Here is a 12,444-nt window from a genome sequence, read left to right as displayed (position 1 = left end):
CTGCATGTGTGTGTGTGCCTGCGTGTGTGTGTGTGTGTTTGCCCTCTTGTGTGTGTGTTTGCGCATGTGTTTGTGTGTGTGTGTGTGTGTGTGTGTTTGAATCTGTGAGTGTGTGTGTGTGTGTGTTTTGAATCTGTGTGTGTGTGTGTGTGTGTGTGTGTGTGTGTGTGTGTGTGTGTGTGTCTTCCTCTCCTCTGAAAATCTTTTTTTGGCATCTTCATTTCCTCCTGAACTGGAGCTAACAGAAGAACCAGTCAGACCAGCTTCTCACTCTCTCACCATCCTCACTGAACAGACCTAAAGACAGGCCTACAAACAGGCCTACAGACAGACCTACAAACAGACCTACATACAGGCCTACAAACAGACCTACAAACAGGCCTACCAACAGGCCTACGAACAGACCTACAAACAGGCCTACGAACAGACCTACAAACAGGCCTACAAACAGACCTATAAACAGGCCTACAGACAGGCCTACAAACAGACCTACAAACAGACCTACAGACAGACCTACAAACAGGCCTACAAACAGGCCTACAGACAGGCCTACAGACAGACCTACAAACAGACCTACAAACAGGCCTACCAACAGGCCTACAGACAGACCTACAAACAGACCTAAAGACAGGCCTACAAACATCCCTCTATACCACCCCTCTATACCACTCCTCTATACCAGCCCTCTATACCATCCCTCTATACCATCCCTCTATACCACCCCTCTATACCACCCCTCTATACCACCCCTCTATACCATCCCTCTATACCACCCCTCTATACCACCCCTCCCCTCTATACCACCCCTCTATACCATCCCTCTATACCACCCCTCTATACCATCCCTCTATACCACCCCTCTATACCATCCCTCTATACCACCCCTCTATACCACCCCTCCCCTCTATACCACCCCTCTATACCATCCCTCTATACCACCCCTCTATGCCACCCCTCTATACCTATACCATCCCTCTATACCACCCCTCTATACCACCCCTCCCCTCTATACCACCCCTCTATACCACCCCTCTATACTACCCCTCTATACCACCCCTATATACCACCCCTCTATACCACCCCTCTATACCAGCCCTCTATACCAGCCCTCTATACCACCCTCTATACCACCCCTCTGTACCATCCCTCTATACCACCCCTATATACCACCCCTCTATACCACCCCTCTAGACCATCCCCCTATACCACCCCTCTATACCACCCCTCTAGACCATCCCCCTATACCACCCCCCTATACCACCCCTCTATACCACCCCTCTATACCACCCCTCTATACCACCCCTCTATACCATCCCTCTATACCACCCTTCTATACCACCCCTCTATACCACCCCTCTATACCATCCCTCTATACCACCCCTCTATACCTATACCACCCCTCTATACCACCCCTCTATACCATCCCTCTATACCACCCCTCTATACCTATACCACCCCTCTATACCTCCCCTCTATACCTCCCCTCTATACCAGCCCTCTATACCAGCCCTCTATACCACCCCTCTATACCAGCCCTCTATACCAGCCCTCTATACCACCCCTCTAGACCACCCCTCTATACCACCCCTCTATACCACCCCTATTTACCACCCCTATATACCACCCTCCCCTCTATACCACCCCTATATACCACCCCTATATACCACCCCTCCCCTCTATACCAGCCCCTGATACTCCTTAACCCAGTTTATTAACTCCTATCTGACCAGCAGTACAGTGGCATGGTTCTGGTTGGCAGTAAACCACATCATTAATCCCAGTTATCTATATAAACATTATAGAGATGCATCTCCTACATGACTCGGTGTATTACGTAGACATCCCATTACTCACTGGGTGGACATTGGTATCCTAGCAACAGGACATTAAAAAAATCTGCCTTCTTTGTCAGGAAAACTGAACATAGATTCTGGTGAGGATAAACTGATCCTAGATCTGTGCCTGCTAGAGGAAACTTCTACCCAAATCAAAGATTCTGGTGAGGATAAACTGATCCCAGATCTGTGCCTGCTAGAGGAAACTTCTACCCAAATCAAAGACTCTGGTGAGGATAAACTGATCCCAGATCTGTGCCTGCTAGAGGAAACTTCTATCCAAATCAATGTTTTATTGTATGCGTACACACAGATCAGCAGATGTTATCGCAGGTTCAGCGAAATGCTTGCGTTAGCTATACAACAGTGTAGTAATATCTAGCTACACAACAGTGTAGTAACATCTAGCTGTACAACAGTGTAGTAATATCTAGCTATACAACAGTGTAGTAATATCTAGCTACACAACAGTGTAGTAATATCTAGCTACACAACAGTGTAGTAATATCTAGCTATACAACAGTGTAGTAATATCTAGCTACACAACAGTGTAGTAACATCTAGCTATACAACAGTGTAGTAACATCTAGCTATACAACAGTGTAGTAATATCTAGCTATACAACAGTGTAGTAATATCTAGCTACACAACAGTGTAGTAATATCTAGCTATACAACAGTGTAGTAATATCTAGCTATACAACAGTGTAGTAATATCTAGCTATACAACAGTGTAGTAATATCTAGCTATACAAAACATTACACACATAATCCAGGAAATTAAGAAATATCAGAACGAGAAACGTCAGTATCAAAAAAAATATATATATAAATATATTTATAATCCGGGTCATTTTTGGTCCTGGATACTGATTGGCTGAAACCCTGTGGTATATCAGACAATATAACATGGGTATGAAACTAAAGGACTTGTTTACTGGTGTAATTACATTGGTAACCTGTTAATAATGAGCAATAAGGCTCATCGGGGTTTTGTGGTATATGAGCAATATACCACACGGCTATGGGCTGGTATCCAGGCTGTAGTCTCTCTGCACACGGCTAAGGGCTGGTATCCAGGCTGTAGTCTCTCTGCACACGGCTAAGGGCTGGTATCCAGGCTGTAGTCTCTCTGCACACGGCTATGGGCTGGTATCCAGGCTGTAGTCTCTCTGCACACGGCTAAGGGCTGGTATCCAGGCTGTAGTCTCTCTGCACACGGCTAAGGGCTGGTATCCAGGCTGTAGTCTCTCTGATGCGTTGTGTCTGAGAACAGACATATACCACACGGCTAAGGGCTGGTATCCAGGCTGTAGTCTCTCTGCACACGGCTAAGGGCTGGTATCCAGGCTGTAGTCTCTCTGATGCGTTGTGTCTGAGAACAGACATATACCACACGGCTAAGGGCTGGTATCCAGGCTGTAGTCTCTCTGCACACGGCTAAGGGCTGGTATCCAGGCTGTAGTCTCTCTGCACACGGCTAAGGGCTGGTATCCAGGCTGTAGTCTCTCTGCACACGGCTATGGGCTGGTATCCAGGCTGTAGTCTCTCTGCACACGGCTAAGGGCTGGTATCCAGGCTGTAGTCTCTCTGCACACGGCTATGGGCTGGTATCCAGGCTGTAGTCTCTCTGCACACGGCTAAGGGCTGGTATCCAGGCTGTAGTCTCTCTGCACACGGCTATGGGCTGGTATCCAGGCTGTAGTCTCTCTGCACACGGCTAAGGGCTGGTATCCAGGCTGTAGTCTCTCTGCACACGGCTATGGGCTGGTATCCAGGCTGTAGTCTCTCTGCACACGGCTATGGGCTGGTATCCAGGCTGTAGTCTCTCTGCACACGGCTATGGGCTGGTATCCAGGCTGTAGTCTCTCTGCACACGGCTATGGGCTGGTATCCAGGCTGTAGTCTCTCTGCACACGGCTAAGGGCTGGTATCCAGGCTGTAGTCTCTCTGCACACTGCTATGGGCTGGTATCCAGGCTGTAGTCTCTCTGCACACGGCTAAGGGCTGGTATCCAGGCTGTAGTCTCTCTGCACACGGCTATGGGCTGGTATCCAGGCTGTAGTCTCTCTGCACACGGCTAAGGGCTGGTATCCAGGCTGTAGTCTCTCTGATGCGTTGTGTCTGAGAACAGACATATACCACACGGCTAAGGGCTGGTATCCAGGCTGTAGTCTCTCTGATGCGTTGTGTCTGAGAACAGACATATACCACACGGCTAAGGGCTGGTATCCAGGCTGTAGTCTCTCTGATGCGTTGTGTCTGAGAACAGACATATACCACACGGCTAAGGGCTGGTATCCAGGCTGTAGTCTCTCTGATGCGTTGTGTCTGAGAACAGACATATACCACACCTCCCCTGGCCTACGTTGCTTAAATATACATTGATTGTACAAAACATCAGGAACACCTGCTCGTTCCATGACAGACTGACCAGGTGAATCCAGGTGAAAGATATCCCTTATTGATGTCACTTTGTTAAATCCACTTCAATCAGTGTCGATGAAGGGGAGGAGACCTGGTTAAAGATGAAGGGGAGGAGACCTGGTTAAAGATGAAGGGGAGGAGACCTGGTTAAAGATGAAGGGGAGGAGACCTGGTTAAAGATGAAGGGGAGGAGACCTGGTTAAAGATGAAGGGGAGGAGACCAGGTTAAAGATGAAGGGGAGGAGACCAGGTTAAAGATGAAGGGGAGGAGACCAGGTTAAAGATGAAGGGGAGGAGACCAGGTTAAAGATGAAGGGGAGGAGACCTGGTTAAAGATGAAGGGGAGGAGACCTGGTTAAAGATGAAGGGGAGGAGACCTGGTTAAAGATGAAGGGGAGGAGACCTGGTTAAAGATGAAGGGGAGGAGACCTGGTTAAAGGTGAAGGGGAGGAGACCAGGTTAAAGATGAAGGGGAGGAGACCTGGTTAAAGATGAAGGGGAGGAGACCTGGTTAAAGATGAAGGGGAGGAGACCTGGTTAAAGATGAAGGGGAGGAGACCTGGTTAAAGATGAAGGGGAGGAGACCTGGTTAAAGATGAAGGGGAGGAGACCTGGTTAAAGATGAAGGGGAGGAGACCTGGTTAAAGATGAAGGGGAGGAGACCTGGTTAAAGATGAAGGGGAGGAGACCTGGTTAAAGAGGAAGGGGAGGAGACCTGGTTAAAGAGGAAGGGGAGGAGACCTGGTTAAAGAGGAAGGGGAGGAGACCTGGTTAAAGATGAAGGGGAGGAGACCTGGTTAAAGATGAAGGGGAGGAGACCTGGTTAAAGAGGAAGGGGAGGAGACCTGGTTAAAGAGGAAGGGGAGGAGACCTGGTTAAAGATGAAGGGGAGGAGACCTGGTTAAAGATGAAGGGGAGGAGACCTGGTTAAAGAGGAAGGGGAGGAGACCTGGTTAAAGATGAAGGGGAGGAGACCTGGTTAAAGATGAAGGGGAGGAGACCAGGTTAAAGATGAAGGGGAGGAGACCTGGTTAAAGATGAAGGGGAGGAGACCTGGTTAAAGAGGAAGGGGAGGAGACCTGGTTAAAGAGGAAGGGGAGGAGACCTGGTTAAAGAGGAAGGGGAGGAGACCTGGTTAAAGATGAAGGGGAGGAGACCTGGTTAAAAATGAAGGGGAGGAGACCTGGTTAAAGAGGAAGGGGAGGAGACAGGTTAAAGATGAAGGGGAGGAGACCTGGTTAAAGAGGAAGGGGAGGAGACCTGGTTAAAGAGGAAGGGGAGGAGACCTGGTTAAAGATGAAGGGGAGGAGACAGGTTAAAGATGAAGGGGAGGAGACAGGTTAAAGATGAAGGGGAGGAGACCTGGTTAAAGATGAAGGGGAGGAGACCTGGTTAAAGAGGAAGGGGAGGAGACCTGGTTAAAGAGGAAGGGGAGGAGACCTGGTTAAAGATGAAGGGGAGGAGACCTGGTTAAAGATGAAGGGGAGGAGACCTGGTTAAAGATGAAGGGGAGGAGACCTGGTTAAAGAGGAAGGGGAGGAGACCTGGTTAAAGATGAAGGGGAGGAGACCTGGTTAAAGATGAAGGGGAGGAGACCTGGTTAAAGATGAAGGGGAGGAGACCTGGTTAAAGATGAAGGGGAGGAGACCTGGTTAAAGATGAAGGGGAGGAGACAGGTTAAAGATGAAGGGGAGGAGACCTGGTTAAAGATGAAGGGGAGGAGACCTGGTTAAAGATGAAGGGGAGGAGACCTGGTTAAAGATGAAGGGGAGGAGACCTGGTTAAAGAGGAAGGGGAGGAGACCTGGTTAAAGATGAAGGGGAGGAGACCTGGTTAAAGATGAAGGGGAGGAGACCTGGTTAAAGAGGAAGGGGAGGAGACCTGGTTAAAGATGAAGGGGAGGAGACCTGGTTAAAGATGAAGGGGAGGAGACCTGGTTAAAGAGGAAGGGGAGGAGACAGGTTAAAGATGAAGGGGAGGAGACCTGGTTAAAGATGAAGGGGAGGAGACCTGGTTAAAGATGAAGGGGAGGAGACCTGGTTAAAGAGGAAGGGGAGGAGACCTGGTTAAAGATGAAGGGGAGGAGACCTGGTTAAAGAGGAAGGGGAGGAGACCTGGTTAAAGAGGAAGGGGAGGAGACCTGGTTAAAGAGGAAGGGGAGGAGACCTGGTTAAAGAGGAAGGGGAGGAGACAGGTTAAAGATTATATATATTTTTTAACCTTTATTTTACTAGGCAAGTCGGTTAAGAACAAATTCTTATTTTCAATGACGGCCTAGAAACAGTGGGTTTAACTGCCTGTTCAGGGGCAGAACGACAGATTTTAGGGGAGGAGACGGGGTTAAAGAAGGATTTTTAAGCCTTGAGACAATTGAGACATGGATTGTGTATGTGTTGCCATTCAGAGGGTGAATGAGCAAGAGAAAATATTAGTGCCTTTAAACGGGGTATTGTATAAGTAGGTGCCAAGTGCACCCGTTTGTGTCAAGAACTGAAACTATGCTGGGTTTTCCCACGCACAACAGTTTCCTGTGTTTATCAAGAATAGTCAAACACCCAAAAGGACATCCAGACAACTGGACTCCACTGTGGGAACCATCAGAGTCAACATGGGCCAGGATCCCTGTGGAATGCAGGGAGGCAGTTCTGAAGGCAACTCAATATTAGTTCTTGTTCATGTTTGTACACTCAGTGTATAGATGGTGTGTATGGATGGTGTGTATAGATGGTGTATATAGGATGGTGTGTATAGATGGTGTGTATGGATGGTGTGTATAGATGGTGTGTATGGATGGTGTGTATGGATGGTGTGTATAGATGGTGTGTATAGGATGGTGTGTATAGATGGTGTGTGTATGGATGGTGTGTGTATGGATGGTGTGTATAGGAGGTGTGTATAGATGGTGTGTGTATAGATGGTGTGTATGGATGTTGTGTGTATAGATGGTGTGTATAGATGGTGTGAATGGATGGTGTGTATAGACAGTAGTTATATAGGATGGTGTGTACAGCAGTAGGTATATAGGATGGTGTGTACAGCAGTAGGTATATAGGATGGTGTGTACAGCAGTAGGTATATAGGATGGTGTGTACAGCAGTAGGTATATAGGATGGTGTGTACAGCAGTAGGTATATAGGATGGTGTGTATAGACAGTAGTTATATAGGATGAACCATGACTAGAATACAGTATATACATATGAAGTGGACAGCAGTAGTTATATAGGATGAACCATGACTAGAATACAGTATATACCAGTGTTCAATGACTCTATGTACATAGGGCAGCAGTCTCTAAGGTGCAGGGTAGGGTACCGGGTGGTAGTCTGTTAGTGACAGTGGTATTGGGTTGAACAGGCCAGGTCTCGGGTGGCTGAGGTCCTTGAAAACTGGTTACCAAAGTAATTAGAACAGTAAATAAGTCGTTTTGTTTAATTGAAATTAATTACTGTTTAAATTACGTGCTGTATGTGTCCTGGAGGGCAGGTAGTTTACCCCCGGTGATGCGTTGGGCAGACCGCACCACCCTCTGGAGAGCCCTGCGGTTGTGGGCGGTGCAGTTGCCGTACCAGGCGGTGATCCAGCCCGACAGGATGCTCTCGATTGTGCATCTGTAAACGTTTGTGAGGGTCTTAGGTGCCAAGCCAAATGAGGTTGAAGGGTTGTACCTTCTTCACCACGCTGTCAGTGTGGGGGGACCATTTCAGGTCCTCAGTGATGTGGAGGCAGAGGAACTTAAGCCCTTTGACCCTCTCCACTGCCGTCGATGTGGACGGGCCGAGCTGTCTCTGCTGTCTCTGTCCGTCTCTGCTGTCTCTGTCTGTCTCTGCTGTCTCTGCTGTCTCTGCTGTCTCCTGCAGTCCCTGCTGTCTCTGTCTGTCTCTGTCTGTCTCTGTCTGTCTCTGTCTGTCTCTGCTGTCTCTGCTGTCTCTGTCTGTCTCTGTCTGTCTCTGTCTGTCTCTGCTGTCTCTGTCTGTCTCTGCTGTCTCTGCTGTCTCCTGTAGTCCCTGCTGTCTCTGTCTGTCTCTGTCTGTCTCTTCTGTCTCCTGTAGTCCCTGCTGTCTCTGTCTGTCTCTGTCTGTCTCTGTCTGTCTCTGCTGTCTGCTGTCTCCTGTAGTCCCTGATCAGCTCCGTCGTTTAGTTGGCGTTAAGGGACAGGGACAGGTTAATTTCCTGGCACCACTCCTCCAGGGCCCTCAGCTTAGAGGGCACTATGATGTTGAAGGCTCAGCTTAGAGGGCACTATGGTGTTGAAGGCTGAGCTTAAAGGGCACTATGGTGTTGAAGGCTGAGCTTAGAGGGCACTATGGTGTTGAAGGCTGAGCTTAGAGGGCACTATGGTGTTGAAGGCTGAGCTTAGAGGGCACTATGGTGTTGAAGGCTGAGCTTAGAGGGCACTATGGTGTTGAAGGCTGAGCTTAGAGGGCACTATGGTGTTGAAGGCTCAGCTTAGAGGGCACTATGGTGTTGAAGGCTGAGCTTAGAGGGCACTATGGTGTTGAAGGCTGAGCTTAGAGGGCACTATGGTGTTGAAGGCTCAGCTTAGAGGGCACTATGGTGTTGAAGGCTGAGCTTAGAGGGCACTATGGTGTTGAAGGCTCAGCTTAGAGGGCACTATGGTGTTGAAGGCTCAGCTTAGAGGGCACTATGGTGTTGAAGGCTCAGCTTAGAGGGCACTATGATGTTGAAGGCTCAGCTTAGAGGGCACTATGGTGTTGAAGGCTGAGCTTAGAGGGCACTATGATGTTGAAGGCTCAGCTTAGAGGGCACTATGGTGTTGAAGGCTCAGCTTAGAGGGCACTATGATGTTGAAGGTTCAGCTTAGAGGGCACTATGGTGTTGAAGGCTGAGCTGTAATTGATGAAAAACATTCCTTCCAGGGGTTTGGAACCTAAATTATTTTCCAATCGTTTGGTTGTGAACAGAACCGTTTTATGTTCAGTTCTGTTCCACTGTTCCGACCAGCAAACGAAAGCTCTGAACCGGTTATAACCCCCCCCCCCCCCCCCCCCCCCCCTCAAAAGTACTGGTTTATATCGTTCCTTTTTAAACCTTTGAAATAAATCCTAAATAACATTTAGCTGGACATTAAATGAGTTCAGGATAGAGCAGCTTCCTGTGAAGCAGGAAAGCCATGGCCAGACCAGTGTAGTGTACGAGATGACACTGGGCATGTTGTTGTTATCTGAATTAGGCCGAGGGAGGAACGGCTTCTGTGAAGGCCTCTCGTACAAGACAGCACATCGTAAAATAGAAAGTTACATTTTTCCTGAAGAATTGTGTGCTTGTTTCAGCTGTCCAGACGTATGTTATTCAGAGGTCAACAAACTGACATCATAAAGCAAACATTCCCCCCAGAAGTGATTTTCCCACCATAATAGTAGAACTAGAATCTATTTAAATAACATCTGATCCCAGGCCTGGGATTCAACCCGTATTTAAATAACATCTGATCCCAGGCCTGGGATTCAACCCGTATTTAAATAACATCTGATCCCAGGCCTGGGATTCAACCCGTATTTAAATAACTGTGTAATCTGATCCCAGGCCTGGGATTCAATCAGTATTTAAATAACATCTGATCCCAGGCCTGGGATTCAACCCGTATTTAAATAACAGTGTAATCTGATCCCAGGCCTGGGATTCAATCCGTATTTAAATAACAGTGTAATCTGATCCCAGGCCTGGGATTCAATCAGTATTTAAATAACATCTGATCCCAGGCCTGGGATTCAACCCGTATTTAAATAACAGTGTAATCTGATCCCAGGCCTGGGATTCAACCCGTATTTAAATAACAGTGTAATCTGATCCCAGGCCTGGGATTCAATCAGTATTTAAATAACATCTGATCCCAGGCCTGGGATTCAACCCGTATTTAAATAACAGTGTAATCTGATCCCAGGCCTGGGATTCAACCCGTATTTAAATAACAGTGTAATCTGATCCCAGGCCTGGGATTCAATCCGTATTTAAATAACAGTGTAATCTGATCCCAGGCCTGGGATTCAATCCGTATTTAAATAACAGTGTAATCTGATCCCAGGCCTGGGATTCAATCAGTATTTAAATAACATCTGATCCCAGGCCTGGGATTCAACCCGTATTTAAATAACAGTGTAATCTGATCCCAGGCCTGGGATTCAATCCGTATTTAAATAACAGTGTAATCTGATCCCAGGCCTGGGATTCAATCAGTATTTAAATAACATCTGATCCCAGGCCTGGGATTCAACCCGTATTTAAATAACAGTGTAATCTGATCCCAGGCCTGGGATTCAATCTGTATTTAAATAACAGTGTAATCTGATCCCATTTTCTGATTGAGTGGGGCATCTGCAGCATTTACTGTGAACGTTAGGACTGATTCTAGATCTGTGGTTAGTGTTGTGTTAGGATTGGTTCTAGATCTGTGGTTAGTGTTGGGTTAGGACGGATTCTAGATCTGTGGTTAGTGTTGTTAGGACATTTTCTAGATCTGTGGTTAGTGTTGTTAGGATTGATCCTAGATCTGTGGTTAGTGTTGTTTTAGGGTTGATCCTAGATCTGTGGTTAGTGTTGTGTTAGGACTGATCCTAGATCTGTGGTTAGTGTTGTTTTAGGGTTGATCCTAGATCTGTGGTTAGTGTTGTGTTAGGATTGATCCTATATCTGTGGTTAGTGTTGTGTTAGGACTGATCCTAGATCTGTGGTTACTGTTGTGTTAGGACTGATCCTATATATGTGGTTAGTGTTGTGTTAGGACTGATCCTATATCTGTGGTTAGTGTTGTGTTAGGACTGATCCTATATCTGTGGTTAGTGTTGTGTTAGGACTGATCCTAGATCAGGGTCCTGTTTCCAATGTTCTCTACTACAGAAGCTTCCAACATACATCACTTAATTACTCCCTTCTCCTTTCCCAAACTCTACTACACAAGGTAACGCTTAAGGTACCTCTGAGGTACCAATCCCCTTCACAGGGTTGGTTAACCCTTCAGGTACCTCTGAGGTACCAAACCCCTTCACTGGGTTGGTTAACCCTTCAGGTACCTCTGAGAGAGACGCAAAAGAGAGAGAAAGAGGGTATTGACTGTGAGAGAGATGCAGGAGAGAGAGAGAGAGAGGGTAATGACTGTGAGAGAGATGCAGAAGAGAGAGAGAGAAAGAGAGAGAGGGTAATGACTGTGAGAGAGATGCAGAAGAGAGAGGAAGAGGGTATTGACTGTGAGAGAGATGCAGGAGAGAGAGAGAGAGAGAGAGGGTAATGACTGTGAGAGAGATGCAGAAGAGAAAGAGAGAGAGGGTAATGACTGTGAGAGAGATGCAGAAGAGAGAGGAAGAGGGTATTGACTGTGAGAGAGATGCAGGAGAGAGAGAGGGTAATGACTGTGAGAGAGATGCAGAAGAGAGAGAAAGAGGGTATTGACTGTGAGAGAGATGCAGAAGAGAGAGAGAGAGAGAGAGAAAGAGAGAGGGTAATGACTGTGAGAGAGATGCAGAAGAGAGATAATGAAGGTATTGACTGTGAGAGAGATGCAGAAGAGAGAGAACGAGGGTAATGGGGAATGGATGGAGAGGGAGAGTGGATGGATGGAGAAGGAGAGTAGATGAGAGGGAGGAGGGAGAGGGAGGAGGGAGAGTGGATGGATGGAGGAGAAGGAGAGTAGATGAGAAGGAGAGTGGATGGATGGATGGAGGAGAAGGAGAGTGGATGGAGGGAGGAGAAGGAGAGTGGATGGAGGGAGGAGAAGGAGAGTGGATGGATGGATGGAGGAGAAGGAGAGTGGATAGAGGGAGGAGAAGGAGAGTGGATGGAGGGAGAGTGGATGGATGGATGGAGGAGAAGGAGAGTGGATGGAGGGAGGAGAAGGAGAGTGGATGGAGGGAGGAGAAGGAGAGTAGATGGAGGGAGGAGAAGGAGAATGGATGGAGGGAGGGAGGAGAAGGAGAGTGGATGGAGGGAGGAGAAGGAGAGTAGATGGAGGGAGGAGAAGGAGAGTGGATGGAGGGATGGAGGAGAAGGAGAGTGGATGGAGGGAGGAGAAGGAGAGTAGATGGAGGGAGGGAGGAGAAGGAGAGTGGATGGAGGGGAGGGAGGAGAAGGAGAGTGGATGGAGGGAGGAGAAGGAGAGTGGATGGAGGGAGGAGAAGGAGAGTGGATGGAGGGAGGGAGGAGAAGGAGAGTGGATGTATGGAGGAGAAAG

The sequence above is a fragment of the Oncorhynchus kisutch genome, unplaced genomic scaffold (assembly GCF_002021735.2).
Source record: "Oncorhynchus kisutch isolate 150728-3 unplaced genomic scaffold, Okis_V2 Okis06b-Okis10b_hom, whole genome shotgun sequence".
Lineage (NCBI taxonomy): Eukaryota > Metazoa > Chordata > Actinopteri > Salmoniformes > Salmonidae > Oncorhynchus > Oncorhynchus kisutch.
The sequence above is the reverse complement of the archived record's forward strand: the minus strand, read 5'-3'. Positions refer to the sequence as shown.